At 38.6% G+C, this 15,768-nt stretch overlaps 1 protein-coding gene across 2 annotated transcripts in view; it reads right to left on the bottom strand.

Moving 5' to 3' along the window:
* Positions 1-15,768, bottom strand: part of LOC120456822 (allatostatin-A receptor) — a 71,291-nt gene that overhangs the window by 24,045 nt on the left and 31,478 nt on the right. For both annotated transcript variants that reach the window (XM_039643872.1, XM_039643871.1), the window contains exon 2: positions 10,918-10,961. The gene's annotated coding sequence lies outside the window, so the exon portion shown is untranslated. The remainder of the gene's footprint in view (positions 1-10,917; positions 10,962-15,768) is intronic.

Below are 15,768 nucleotides of genomic sequence, written 5' to 3' on the forward strand. Positions count from 1 at the left end.
AATAATTCGATTACGCACAATCAATGAATGGTGTTCGTGAATGCATTAGTTGCCTTTAATCCCCTTATCGCCCATCATTTGTTAATGGAATTGGTGTGGCATTGAGAACAGGAATCCTTCAATTATCCGTGTTCAGTCGATTCATGACAGTCCATGTCCACCAATAATCGCAACACAATGCAATTACTACACTGAAAACAACATTTGAAAATCAGCGTGACTGAAAACTACAGTGCAGTTCCTCAAAGCCTAGGGTTAATATTTTCTGCCTTTAATATTTTTAAGTTAATGAAAAAAAAATTAAAATATTTTAAAATCTGAAGCCTGTTGGAGTGTTATTGTTCTATTTGTGGTGAAATGGCGAATGCCAGTGGGCAGTCAGTCAATCATTCAATCTGTCATTGTACTGGATTGTTGGTTCGAGGAGATTACGTATACGCACCGATGCGGAGACTGCGTATACGCGGCGTAGTTGTCTGCATGTAAGCAACCCCCTAAGTGAGTATTCATCGACCATGGACCTCCGCACATGGGTTTGTGCGCCACAAATGCAAATTCCAATTCGGCCGAAAAGCAATTCCAGCTTTAGTCAATTATTTGAGGGTAGATGATTATTTTCTGTGCGTGGCGTTCAATCTAATTGCGATTTTATGACCCGAGTGCGAATCATAAAAGTCAGCCAAGCAAAAACACCAAAAGGCAGGCGGCAAACAATAACATCATCATTAAATTCGAAACCAAACACAGGCAACATCTGCTATAAATTAAATATTAATAATTAATTATCTCTCAGTGAATAAAGCGAATAAGTCAAGCTTAGTACAAGTCCGAAAAAATGCTTGAAAAAAACTGGTTGCGCAGACAGCGCATAATCAAGAAATATTGCTATTTTTTTTTATTATTATAGGGTCCATTTACAAAATATTAGAGTGGAAGAGTAAAAAAAGCAGATAAATCAGAACCGTATACCAAAGGCAATCGATAATAACAACAAGTTCTAACTTATTAAAAATAAAATCATAAAACTAAAATAATAATTATATACATAAAATATTTATTTTGTCATCAAATATAATTACAATTGCAATAGAAAACAGTCGTTAACGATTTTAATTAAAAATACCAGTGCATAACAATAAATAAATTATTCAACCAATGTTCTGCACTCAACTTTAAACTGTTCCGATCAACCCGATTAAAAGTCGAGAAATTACCCCTTCTATTCATATATATATATGTATATGTGATTATATGTTCTGTGCATTTTCCACGCACTGCTCATTTGCCTCGCCCTTCAAACAATTTTCCATTTAAAGGGAAATAGTGCATGTGCAGTGTCGTGTGTATAAATTAAATATGTTTGCCATTGAGCTATTTCCATAGATGGATAAGATGAGGAATAGGGTGGGAAAAATGCAGAAAAGGAGCCTAACGAAGAGCGTATACTTGATATCGGTGTTGCCCTTATTGAGTTTAAACGAAGGGTGGGTCGCAGCTTTATTGCCATTTGACTGTCAAAAGGATGCTTCAATTAAATTGCCTACGGAATGGTCAACGGTAGAAAGCCACAAAAATGTAATTACAAATTAAAGTCCAACGCAGTAATAGTCGTAATATGAAACCACTGAATTCATTAAAACAATAGAATAATTCCAAGCCTCGGACACAAATACGCAGTTAATATACAGTCATACAGCCAAACAGATTGTGTAATTTGCTTCGGTAATGTCATCTATAATTAAATGTCATAAAACCAAAGAGAAATGATTTTTCAGACAGCGATAATATTTTCTTATTAATTAATCACTTTTTATCGGTCATCGGTGGCATTAATTTACTACTACAAAGCAACTGAGTGTGGCGTGTTATAGCGGTGAAGTGGTGAAAACTATATATGTTTTGTCATTAAATATGTTTTATTATTTTAAACTAAATATCAACAAATATTTCAGTCCTATGTGATACCCAAGCTATCATTTACATATCAACATTAACTTTCATGGGATTACATTTCCAAAATTTCATAATCCAGTTTCTATTTAGGAAAACTTTTGATTAGATGTAATACATGTACATACATACAAATTTCTTTGGTGCTCTCTAGTTTTTTTCCGTCACCTCATCTCTTTTCAGCATTTGCTTGGTTTTCGGGTTGGCGGAGCACAACTTTTTAATCAAATATGTGTCAACGCGGATTTATGAAACTAATTGACTTTAAAGTCGGCTTCAAGCCCGCCACTCCCCATCTCCATCCCCATCCAAAAACCAGAAACCACCGCCCTGCTAGAAAGAATTAATTAAAAACTTAATCTGCTTCTTGGCTATGGCAACAAATTCCCAACGGTCGTTGGTTTCGCTGGTTTTGATTTGGGTTTTCCATCTTCGTCTCTAAAAATGAACTTTAAGTTTGTGTTTCGTTGGGCTAAAGTTTCAGTGGATGTTAAAGTACGAGGGGTATCAAGAAAAATTAAGTGATTAATAAAAAAGAGATAATTAAAAGCAGGAGATTTTTAAAAAGTTGAGTGAAGTAAACCGAGCGGCACAACTAAGTAAAAACCAAAGGTAAATTGTGTGAAAATTTGTGATTAAATAAAACAAAAATCCCATGGATTAAGAAGTAACGAATTAATAGCACAATGATTAGTATAAAAGCATTACAATTCTTGCAAAATGCCTTCAGTACCTGGAATGTTCGCTGCATAAACTTTAGGCCAAAGCTTAACGTGCAAATTACTTCAATAAGCTTTATTGCTCTGGCATTTAAGGTTTGAAAATCCCTGCGGGTGTATTGCGTTCAATAGTTTTGAGATTTGTTGCCCTATACATATATATTAATTTTGTTGTGTTAATTAGTTCTTGCCTTTAACTGGCAGAAAGTTTGAAGCATTTTTATTGATTTTTAGGGAGACGGAGACTCTTGAAGCCAGCATGGCTAACGATCGTTGGCTGAACTTTAAGCCCAGGGGTTTTAGACCAGAGTTTTCTCGGGCATTTCGATGTCGTTTTCCCAATGGGAAGGGGAAAAGTTCCTATTGGTATTTGTTTTACTGCTGTTGTGGCAAACACTTTACACAAGTAATTTCCTAATTGGTTAAAGCGCAGCACAAACACCCGCCAACCAAAAGCACACTCACCCTCATGTGAGAGCATGGGGCGAACTGGTGGGAAAAGCGGTTGAAAAGCGGACGGGCGTGCGGAAAAGCGGGTGGTCGAGTGGACGAGTCCATTCATAATGGCAGCCATATGCGGCGCACAGTCACCATGGGCGATAGCCCCTATAAAAGTGCACAAATTTGCGAAGCACTTTGCCTAATTGTTATGATAAAGAGTCGTTGAAAGTCCGCAAAGTTAACCACTTCTCCATCTTATACAAACCAACATGAAATATGACTTTTGTCGGACAAATTTAATTTGAACATATTCGGCTAAACTACGGTTTAAACGCTGTAGGGCTCAGGTCAAAACAAATTTTTTTACTCTATCCGGTGGTAAGCTGTGAACTCGATCCAAAAAAAGTTAGATGCGATGAGAACGTGCGCTTTCCTCTGCCCAATTTTCGCTGGCGAGGCTTTGGGGAAATGTGACTTTCGAGGGCAATAGAAATCGAAAGAGTCGGGGAAAAAGTGGGGATAACAGTGATAGAAAGAGTGAGTGCGGAAGAGAGTGGAAAAATCAAAGTTCCGAGCAGGGTTGCCATGCCCCCAGGCTCTAGGGTTGTCGTGTGTGCTCAGTCGTGCGTGAATGCTAGGATGAATGGGTGCGGTGGACTTCTTCATTTGATTTGTTAGTTCTTATAAATACATATATCCATTTTGCACTCACTGCTCGTCTTTGCAATATCCCAGACTTTTGGATGAGCTTTTCTTCTTTTTTTTTTTTGGCTTATTCTTAGCGAGTGTCCGGGCTCCATAGAAAGGATGCCATTTATTGGGTTGCATTTCAATTGGTTGCATTTCGCTTAATCGATGGTCTTCCATTCGCACAAGCTGGAGCAATTGGGGTTTTTGTGGTGGTGTGGAGTGCGAGTATCTTATTGTGCAGACCAAGTTCTTATTTAAAAGTTCTCTATAAAAGTATTTATCATGTGATTTAAGTGAAGATGTGGAACGACTCATTAATGTCTCAACTTATACTAGAGCACGATTGAAGTGGCTGATACCATTTCGTATCACAAATAAGGTTGAAACTTTAAGTTTCCAAACATACCCCTGGCTTAAACGAAAACCATAATGCATTTTCGAGAGCAGTTGCTAACTTGCTTGCTTTTCCATACTTGTTTTCCTGCGCTATTTTCGAATCCATTTCCTCGGCTCAAATGACATTCCATCGTGAGTAGTCCTGTCTGTCTTTCGTCATCCGTTGTCTGGGAATCCTGGACATGTCCTGGCTGAAATGTCATCACATGCAGCTTAGGTTTTGGCCTGCATTTTAATTTCTCTCGTCCTTCGTTCCTTGCCCCCTTCACTTTTTCCAACCAAACAAAGGACCACGAAATGGGCAGATAAAACAGCCAAAAAATATAAAAGGCGATGACAAAAAAGTGTCCGAGAGGCGAAGACGTGCAAGGAGTTTTGATTGTAAAACGCCATCACAGCGGAGATGAATTTTTTGGTCATTGTTCTTTTCCGTTCGTTTTGCTTGGGGTCAGGTGCGATGACTAGAAATTGGCAAATTAACTTCCCCACAATGGCAAAAGTCACAGTAAACAAGAACTATGAATATATGATGAATTTCATAAATTAAGAAATATACATTTAATTTCTTAAAGGTTACGGATTGCCTTAACTCAGCCTCAGCACGTTTCAATTCAGTTGCATATAACCGTTTTTTGTCCAGCGTCAGTTAGAAATAGTACACTTCAACAAGAAAGATGTCGAAATCCGATTTTTTTTTCTTGACCTGCAGTTAAACGTTAGATGACATTTTCAACACTCAATCAATAGCGGCAGAGGAGAGAAAAAACACGGAAAAACTTTATCGGACAACTACGAAAAAGGCGGAGATGGAAAAGTTTACTGTCTCCTGACAGTTTTGTGGTTACCTGTTGAGGGGCCAACGGCAGGAGGGGCGGAAAAATGTTTGAGAATTGGGTGGAAATTGTGGGGCTATTGTGCCGCTATATTGGAAAAGTTTTTTTTTGTGTCTGCCCACTTAAATGTAACAAATCAAATGGCAACTAAACGAGCACAGAAAAATGTGGGGTAAGAACGGGGTTGCGGTTTTTTCTGCTACGATGGGACACTGTTCCTCCTCGAGCAAGTGGCCAGCGGAAAAACTAGGCAAGCAGGCCACGCCTTTGCCAGCAAAACACTATGATATGTTTCAAATAATGGATTGCACATATGTATTTAATATTATATTAAAATAAAGTGTAACAGAATTGGGTAATGCATTTTTAAGTGGACAGTAGTTGTTAAAAACTTAGATTAGGGAGTCTAGTGCCTTTTAAAATTATCTCTCTGTGTAGTGCAATGTCTGCTCCTAGTTCTGGTCCTCTGACTTTGGCGCCACACAATTTTGTGGCCACATTGATGTCGCCCACGAAATGCGAAAGTTTTACTTTCATCGCTCACTTTCCCCAGCCGAGCCTCTGACCCCCCCAGGTTGCCATCTCCTCCCCATGAGTGTGCAGTCCCTTTTAAACCGCACCCCATCTCTCTTGCCAACAAACACTTAGCAGCTTTAAAAAACTTTGTAGTTCTATGCATATTAACATTACGCATACGACATGTAGTTCCTAAGTTCACGGAGAGTCGCATATTAGAGGATTAGAATGAGGAAAAATGGTCTTCCGTTCCCACTTTCTCTTCCCTCAAACGGTTTAGAAAAAGAGAATAGAGAAGAGCGAAACTAAGGGAAAATTTCCAACTAGGTGATGTGCAATCAAGCTGATTGAACTTTCGATTATGTTGGAGTCAAATATGAGTGGTCACCAAATTTTTTCGTTTGACACAAAAGTTCTTCACAACATTTTTTTTGAAAATCACCAGTTTAATGCATAACACACAAAACTACATTATCAAAAGTGAACGTTTTGTTTTTGCTGTTTTTTTTTTAGTGTGCTTCTTTAGTGAGCAAAATGTAGTGCATTTTTTCCTACTGTAGACTCAGCAGGATATTTCTCCTGCTGAGTGTTTGTACCTTTCAGTGGTCGTGGGCCTTGCGCTCAACTTGTCAACGCATATAAATTTCGCAGCGCACTGGAAAATGGTGAAAATTGCTTTAGAGGGTGGTGATAGATGGGGGGTAAATAAGGGAAAATGGGTAGAGACTGGTAGGCGTAACACCTGCAAACGCTCACGCTGAGCAGCTGTAAAAACACAAGTCAAAAGCTGGCCAGGGGCGTCCTTTCCTTGGCAACCAAACCATGCGACTCCATCTCAAACTCCCTGAAATTCCGCTCCTGAGTGAACATACTCCCTTCCCACCCGCTGAAAGACCCATCTGTCTTTTTGGTTCATCGTATCACGGTACAGTGACCTAAGCAATAAAGGACGTTTCTCTAGGAATTCAAATGTTAAAAATCGGTAATAACGATCGAACGAAATTTGGTTTTGTTCAATTACAACTTTTTTGTTGTAATATGAAATTAACTATTAGAGAGGCGTTGCCTTCCTTGTATCGGGCATGTATGTGGTATAGTCGGCCCCTTCTGTGAACTACATATATTTATGAGTATATATGTATAAATTGAGCACCGGAACAATTTTACACTCTCTATCATTGGAAAATTACAGGAGATGCAACAATTCTTTCGTCTTTGTTTTGGCCGGAAGCTTTTCAATACGGCATTCCCTATGCTTTTTCCATTACAGATATTATTGTCGAGACATCAATCAGATTATTAGATAGGTTGGGATGACTTACAGACAACCTATTTAATTTGTGTTCCTTGATTTTATACACAGAACACGTTATAATTATGGCTCTGTAACGGCAAATCCATTTCCACTTTTATCCCCATCACAATAAAGACAAAAAGTGGTTGAAAATGGCAGAAGTAAATATCCAATGCGACTTTTGTGTCATCAATAAAAACAAACAAAAATCGGAAGGACGAAGAATTCCGCTCATATGGGGAAACAAATAAAAGAGTTCTATTTACTTCGGTTTTATTTTTCGGTAATGTTATTTACCATAGGACAAAGTGAACATTTAAGAAAAACACACACGAAGATTTTTATTTTTTATGTTAAAGTTATGGCACAAAGAGGTGTAACTTAATACCAAAGCCAATGGAAGAAGTCATCTTAATCAGAAAATCAGAGTAAAGCAAACGCAAATATCGACTAAGATACATATTATATATATAATTTAATTTAGAAGTAATGAACTGATATCTTTGATCAAAAATTCCATTCAACTTCACTCAGGTGAATTTAGCAACCACCAATGAATAAATCAGTGGACTTGAACATATTTATTCAATCATCATAAAAAGCTGAAAAAACGTCGAAACGAAGCGTAAACACTGAATGCAGAGAAATTTCTTATTGAAATGGAAAATTCAATAAGATTTCGCGACTTTTGCTCAGGCGTATTCTTGCCTTCTTAGGCAAATCATTTCCGCTGCTCGAACGAAAAGCAATCCAAACCTCGGACACCCAGTTACCCATTTCCCAGGACTCCAGGACCCCATAACCTCAGATCCCCAGATTCAGGGCCCAGCCCCACTGCCCCACAATAGGCCCTATAACATCCCAGGGCAGACAGAACAGGACGTTACAGGACAGAACAGTTTCCGTTTTCCGTTTCCCGTGCAAATATGCGAACTGGAAATGGCGAAAGCCAGGGGCGGAGGCCGAAAGGGTTGCGAAACAACTACGAAGGCCTTGTCATCAGAATCGAAGATTGATGTACCCTGGCCAACAGGTTGTTTGGTAAGCATAGTATTTTCGAGACGTTTGGTAACGATTTTTTAAACCTATGATTAAACTACATTAGATTTTCCCATTTGTTCACTTCGCTTGCTATGCATAAGCTTGGTTTATCATTCTGATTTTACTTTGTATAATATTCCTCCTTCCAGGGTATCAAAACATGGGTCGAGTTCCAGCGGTGGTGGCCTAAGTTGACATGATTTGAGCCGGGTTCAGTTACGGTTGGGATCTGGTCTAGCCGGCTTATTGGTCAGAGCCTGTCGATGAAGTCGATGGCTTTTATGCGGAATGTTCGTGTCCGAGGGTTTTCCTCTCGTCTTCCATCTTTTTTTTTTACAGTCTGCCTGCGTGAGGTTTTCTTTTTTGATTGTCAGTACAAAAGCTTTCGCAATGTCAGACAGAAGCCTTTCACTTCTAACCACTTTACAAGCCTTCGGGAAAACCTTTAAAAGCGGTAAATCTGTTTCGTGTGGTTTCGGAAATCTTTAAGGTCTTGGCAAGGGCGTAAGGTGATTTCATTTTCAAAATGTTATCCAATGAAGTGAACTATTATCTTTAATCAAAATTTATAGGTATAATTTAAACTTTCTTCGAGACAGAGATAGTAATTTCTTTAGTGCTAATTGAAGACCTCTCGTAGAGTAAGCGTGGGTGTGCTTGAAGCCAGGATACCAGGATATTTGGGACTTTCCCCATTTTCCTCAAGCGCCTCCCGCCGCTGCCTTTCCGTCTCCTTTTCCCATCTTTTATGGCCTCGTAAACAGCACATAACACTAAACAGCCTGCCGAGGGCGGGTTCTAGGTCTAGGCCAACATGGAGAAGCATACGCGAAATATGGAAAAATAAGAAGTTGTACGAGTATTCCGGGAAACTGGGCAATGTGCGGGAATGTGCGTGTGTGAATAAAATAGTTTTCGAGTATCCATTTGCATATTTAAACGGGTGAACTAAATGTTTTCACAGCCTCCGGTTTGCCTCCGTTTGCTAATGGCTTTCCTTTTACAATTTTGCTTGTCCACTTGTCGCACACGCGAAGTATTTGTATTTAATTTTTCATGTGCTTTCATTAAATAATAGATAAATGGGAAACTCTGGACGGAGCTGCAACAGCTGTTGTCCTGCCGGAATAGAAGGACGAAGCTGCCCGCTTCTTGTTCGTAGTCCCTTCGGTGGCCAAGTTTGTTTAGGAAAATTCCTTTATCCAAAATCCAGGGAGGAAAAGCTTTTGGCTTCGATGGGGGAATTCTGTACACAGTCGCATACAAACGCACACTTCCTGATTTCCATATATATATATATATATGTACGCATTTATGTATTAATATCGAATTGAGTTTTTAATTAAATACGCATTTCTGCCATACCCGTGTCCCCTTCAATGAGTACAAAACGCCGTCAGAGAGCTTTGAATATTTTTAGCATTTTCTATATTAGTATCCTTTCAAAGAATGCCAGCTGAGTTCTGTGGCGTTTGGTTTTACGTTTTTCTTGCCATTCCCTGTATTTATACGCCGTAATCCGTGGTGAAAGGTTTTGACCCTGTCATTGGATTTGTTATTGCTGAAAGGGAACTTCGCTAGGGAAATGTGGGAGTGCTGCAGAGGTGCCATATGCACTCCTATACAACTTATTTTTCCATCAAACTAAATGGTTACTTTCCTAAAAAATTGAAATAAAACTTTAGGACTCTATTTTTAAATATCAAATGTAATAGTTGATCTCCTTTAAGGTAGCTAATTGCAGTTCGTCTTTAAGGATTTATTTGCAAATAGTCGTTGCTGGTTGCAGAAATGGAATTTAGAGGAAATTACAACTTGGGCAAACGCAATTTCGGTTGTAATGTTGACATTAATGTGGCAACGTTTTCGCGGCAAGGAGCTCGTTCAATTGCCCAACTATTTGCACAGCTTTTCGCTTGAACCGCCAAAAATAATAAAAAGCCAAAAACAGCGATATAAACTTGCTGGAAAAATGTTACAAAAATTCGGTGGGAAATGTTGATGGCTGTGCCTTTCAGGGGCAAAACATGGCGAAAAGTCGCCATTTCATATGCGATTCCTGTGTTGATTTCAATGCGGTCGGGCCAAATGTAATTTGTTTTGATATTTCTATTTGACGGATTTCTGGTTTTTGCCCGCCCCAAAAAGTTCGCTGTTGTGGCATAACGAAAACCTGACATTTAAGTGGTTTGGTTAGTCTGCCTTTATTTATTAGACCATTGTAAAAAATATTTTGTTAACAATTTTTTTAGTTAGTGACGAAGTAGAAACATCTCTTCCATCTTCGTCTCAGGGAAGGGCTCCAGCTTGTTGGCCATTGTCATTTATTGTGATTATATGTTGCACATGATGTCCCTTTCTAATGATGCCGCCATGTGGCGCCTGAATGCCCCTCTCTTCGCACTGACCTGTTTCACACCTCTCCCAATGTCGAAGGTCACAGGTGTACATACAAATGAAGAAGGGATTTAAGTTTGAGTTTTGTACGGCGTAGTTCTAAAGTTTACCTTAACTAATGCATAGCAAAGTTAAAATACTTTTAATAGAAAATATTGCATATTGTTTTAATAATTGTAAGCCTTATTTTGAATAGTATTTTAAACCTCAGATAAAATCAGGTCATTTAATACCGAATGAAGTGCATAAGTTATTCGGCATCTAAGACGGGCATTCTCTGAATATTTTTATTTTTATGATGTTCCTTCATGTGCCCCAAAGGCAACTTTATTAGCCCTCTCTCTCTATCTACGTCTACCCATCTTTTTCGAAATCCACGCAGTCGAGGACATTAATTTAATCGGCATGTCATTTCATGTTCAAAGTTTTACACCTTTGCGACAGGAGGCAGGATAACCATAAAATGCCTCTTGGTTTTGTCCCCATCTTAACCTGAATTTCCCCCTTTCTTCCCGCTATTGCTTTTTACAGGCTCTCCAGCTTAATTCCCTTGTTTGGGCCGTGTTAAATGGGCTGGCACAACGGTGGAATGCAGGAAAGTTTACCACTGAAATTAGTTAAGTTTCTACTCACTCCTTACCTTAGTTGGCATCCGTGATTCCAGGCTCCAAATGAGAAACGTAACTGCAATTAGAAATCGAACAGTTTCCGCAATTATTAGCTGTAGTATTTATTTATTTCATAAACACGGCCAATCAAACATTTTCTAGATCGCTTATGAATTCTGTGAAAAATTGATTTCCGTTTAATTGCGCGTAGCATTGGCAAAATCATAATCGATTGTGGAAAACGTAGGGCAATCCATCAATGGTGAAAATTAGAGAAATGGAAGGGGAATTGAAAATGCAGTCATGTGAATATAAATATATATATAATATAGATGCTCAATAGTTATAATGTTAGGTTAAAGCATATTTTTGTGATGCCCCCGAGTTTTTCAGAGTAACGACAAATCACAATTAAGCAGAAAGTTTAATATTGTTTTTTTACGATCCGCGGCATAAAAATTCGGATTCTCATTTTTGGTTTATCGCCCAGTCTCAGTCGCAGTCTTTTTCTTGAGGGCAATATTATCGTTAACATTTTTCTGGCTTTGTTGGCCGTTGCTTGATTTTTATGAGTTTTATTATCCAAAAGCACATGGTTGTTCTTCTTGCCCGCCCATCGTTTGTTATTTATTTTGTTGTTGCTGTTGGCAGCTTGTTGTTTATGTTGTTTTCGCTTATGTTTTTATTGACAGTTATGACAGCCATTTGTGCTCGTTGTCATTGCAGTTTTCTTTGAAGTTGACGGTCGAGAAGTGGATGAAAAGTGGGGGGAATTCATTTTAATTTTCTTCGTTTCAATAAAAGCGAACCATATTCTTGTCATACCCTTTCATAAATTCGCATGTATTCAGCTCAACTGATTTATACTTAAGCAACTTAATCCTGAATTTTGAAGAAGTCCAAGCATAAAGACCACCCAGTTCATCTCCTGCTCTCTATGGTCTCTATGGTTTCCACCATTAAAATGCAACCGCAATAATATCAAATATTATTATGAAACGCTCAAAAGCTTGGGTATATGGGAATTAAGCGAGCCATGCCACAATTAACTGTTGTTGCTGGCCATGTGGGCATGTGGCATACATCTACATGCATGGCAACAATCTTGGCCGCATTTTGTGGCTATGGCAACGATTGTGCAGCTCATTAGAATGGAGGAGGGGGGAGTGGGAGGTTTTCCACCGCAAAATTCCATCAACAGATGCAAATGAAATGGCAATTTGCAGCGTGTTCGCACAGCTATGGTCAAAATAATAGTAATGACCCGTTGCTCAATTATCCTATTTTCAAACAAAATGTGGGTGGGTACCTTAAGCTAGTAATCAGTTTTTGAAGATCCAAGTGCAAAAGAGTTTTTAAGCCAGTATTTCCCAACTATTTGTTATAACAGAATGGGACATCTTCTATGTTAGGTACACATAAATGTGTTTTTTGTAAGTTTGGGGGCGTGGCTGGAAGGTCGTTACTTCAATTAGGCGGCACACTCATAATGTACAATCTGCGAATTCTGCAAAGGGCACTCAAAGCAAACGAAAGGTAATGGGAAAAGTTGCTTGGCCAATATGCGTAGAATTGCCTAAAAATGTGTTTTTGGCTATGTCCGTTGAATGACTTGCACACGTCGTCCTGTGAATTATCCCATATCCTGGGGAGACCCTCATGATTAGAATAAAATGTGGCAGCTGTGAGATATGAGTGCACGTACAAGTTGAGTCCGAGCCAGCAGGACAATAATGAAGGCCGCACAAAGTGCAGGGGCGTGGCAGCTGACACTCGCACGCTTTTACACTGGCAGAAAAGGGAGACGAAATCATAAAGGAACGAAAAGTATCAAATACAACTTTAATGCGGTTCGTAGAAAAGGGAATTTTGTAAAGTTTTAAGGTATTTCACTTTGAAATTTAATTAATAAATGCAGGCAGAGCATTGAAAACGTAATTTGCGCTCTGTGTAGATCAGCGATACTGAAGTTTTTATGCCAGTCACCCCGACCTCCACATTTCGCAAATTCCGAATGTAATATTATTAAAATTACTCGGTTTTTGTTTGCTCACATGCAAGTTGCTTTCATTAAAGCCGCTTTTAGATGCCGTGGCTTCAGCGCACTTAAACCTCTTTTCCACTTTGTTAGGATATATCCAGGAAAATGACTGTATATTTAACACAATAAATGCGTCTCAAGAAAATGGGACGATTGACACATTTGTACATTTACCAGAGGTAAAGTTAATTGATTTGGAGCAAAAATTAATAATTTTGGTAATATTCTACTGCCTTCAACAAAAATTCAATTTCGGCATAGACATAGTATTTACCATGTTTTATGGCACTACCTAATAACATAAAGGTAACAACATAGTTTTGCCTATGTCATCACAAAAACCGATTGGAACCCAGGAAAGTCAGGTCCTCAGCGCATGTTTCATTATTTTTTATGCTCTCACATTTCGAACAGAGTCTGGTGTCTGGAGTCCGCAGTGAGGACTAATCGAATCAGTCGAACGACTTTATATATATTTGAATAATCAAAGCGTCTACTGTTGCCCATTCCCCATATTTTCCTGATGAGTCGAGGGAGAGTCCGATGGAATTGGTCCAAAAGGAAAAGGGGCTGATGGCCGTATGTGTCACAGTCAGTGTTGTCAACAAAATAAATCGAAAACAGAGCATTTCTAGCTAACTCTTATTTTAGTGGAATTTCTCTGTTTAAATGTTAGTTAAATGTTAGCTAGTTAAATTTTTGATGGAAGTCCATTAATTTTTTGATTATGTACAAAATTTAATATTAATAAAATGCACCTTTATTTGAGAGGATGTCAAATGTACATTCAATCTGTATTGATATATATTAAATATCCTGGAAAAAAGCAGATATATTCGAGGGTGGGTCAATTGGCACCACTGCCGCACTCGCACTCGCATACGCATTTCATTTCGATTCGCCTTTTTTGCTCCAAGTGGCACTTGAGCCACTCAAGTGGGAAGGTTGGTGGATACTACTATACTACTATATGTGTGGATAAATGAGTGGGACCCAGATCCCCTTGGTTATTCCTGCCCCTTTCTGCCACCCAATTGATACATCGAAGTGTGAAAATCCCGGCCGAAGGCAAATGAGCAATCGAATCGATTCGGGGAAAAATGGCTTCAATTGAATATGAATTGACTGTTGGATTAATACAGCTTAAGCCCCTTGCGTTAATTTGTTGCAACAAACTAAGCGAAAATGGAATGTAAATTGCCCCGACAAAGGACAATATCTCTATTCCACTTTAGTTCCTTTGCCCGTTTTTATGGCCTCCAATATGCGGACATAACCATAAAACACAAATACCCAACCCGAAGCCAAACCCAAACCCAAAGCCCAAACTACTAAATCCAATAGAAACAATGGAGGGTTTTGATATGTGGAGAGCATACATATGTGCCGCTAATGCCCCGCAAACGATGACGCGGGGATAAGAAAAGTCAACAGAGGAACAGAGGTTTTCCCGGGAGTCGACGCGCCCGATGACCTCCGAGTGATAAACTTAAGTTTAATGGAAATCGAAAAATGTGCAAACAGCAATGGGGAAAATGTGAACGCTCTTGAAGGGCTATTGCTTAACGTTTGCCTGAAATTCTAAATTAAACGAAAATATATATATATATGTATATATAAAAATATTTCGAGAAATGGGCAATCTTTCGAAGTGTGCATAAAAAAATATATAAATTTCTAGAGAGAGGCAAACTCTAATTAGTTGTAGTACATACATATATGTATAAGAATTCGATGTAAAATAATGCTGTTCGCTAGAGGATTTTTATAGTTTTCATTGCCCCATAAACCCAATCCATTATTGGAGAGCACAAAGACAAAAACAGACAAGTCTTAAAAATAGAAAATATATTGCCAATGCAAGGAAAAGTCGGCAAAAAAAAGAAAAAAACAAAGGAAAGATAAAGAACATAAAGAAGAAAAGAAAATCGTGGTTTTTTGTGACCACAAATAATTACAACAAAATTGCAGTAGCCTCTGCTATACGATTTTCCCATTCCCCACACCCCTGTTTGGCTTATACTATGATCCTCATAGAAATGATAAGCCCTGGGAATGAACAAAAATATAATAGAAAGCAACCTAAAAACCCAAATGGAAAATTGCCAAAAAGTGCCGAGAAAAAAAACAAGTAAAAATATAGCCAGACCGGGGGGCGATTTTGGTAACCAATTTAGTGATAAAGTTATTCCCAGTTGGAAAACATTTGCGGAAGTTAAAAAAGTAAACATGGGGCAGCAAATTGGAGCATCTTTAATATACATAAATTCGAGAATGGAGCACAGGAAATACACCCATTAAAATGATTGAGTTGAATGAACTAGAAAATTGTGTTGCTTCTAACATTTTGTTTTTTTTTGGACATAGCTTCGGTGACGAGTCCTTGACTTTGGCCAGCTTCAATTGATTAGCAGCTTTGATGGTTTGATTGATGGCCATCTTGCGGAGGACACGTGCCGTCAACACAAACACCAATTACATATATAGTTTACCCACCCAAATATTTCTCTTTTTTCTCACCTCGATTCTCTTTCTTATTTGTTCTTTTTTGGCTTTTATCAAATGAAGTTCTATGAAGCTCGCTGTTCAAATAGATAATGGCTCTGAAGTTTGAGAGCACATGTAATGAATATTGTTTTTGTCAAGTTGTGTTTCCCTTTAAAAACTTTCAGCCTGTAGAGAAATCATTTCGGAAATGCTTCACAAACGTTCTTTTCTCACTGCAAGTGTGGGAGCGAGAGGGCGCGAGTAAGGTACTCGACGAAAATGAATGGCTTACAGCTGCTTAAACCAACTTAAAGAGTGAAGGACACGCTGGTGGAGGGTCCTTTAGCCGGGCTGT

Source organism: Drosophila santomea, chromosome X (assembly GCF_016746245.2).
Source record: "Drosophila santomea strain STO CAGO 1482 chromosome X, Prin_Dsan_1.1, whole genome shotgun sequence".
NCBI lineage: Eukaryota > Metazoa > Arthropoda > Insecta > Diptera > Drosophilidae > Drosophila > Drosophila santomea.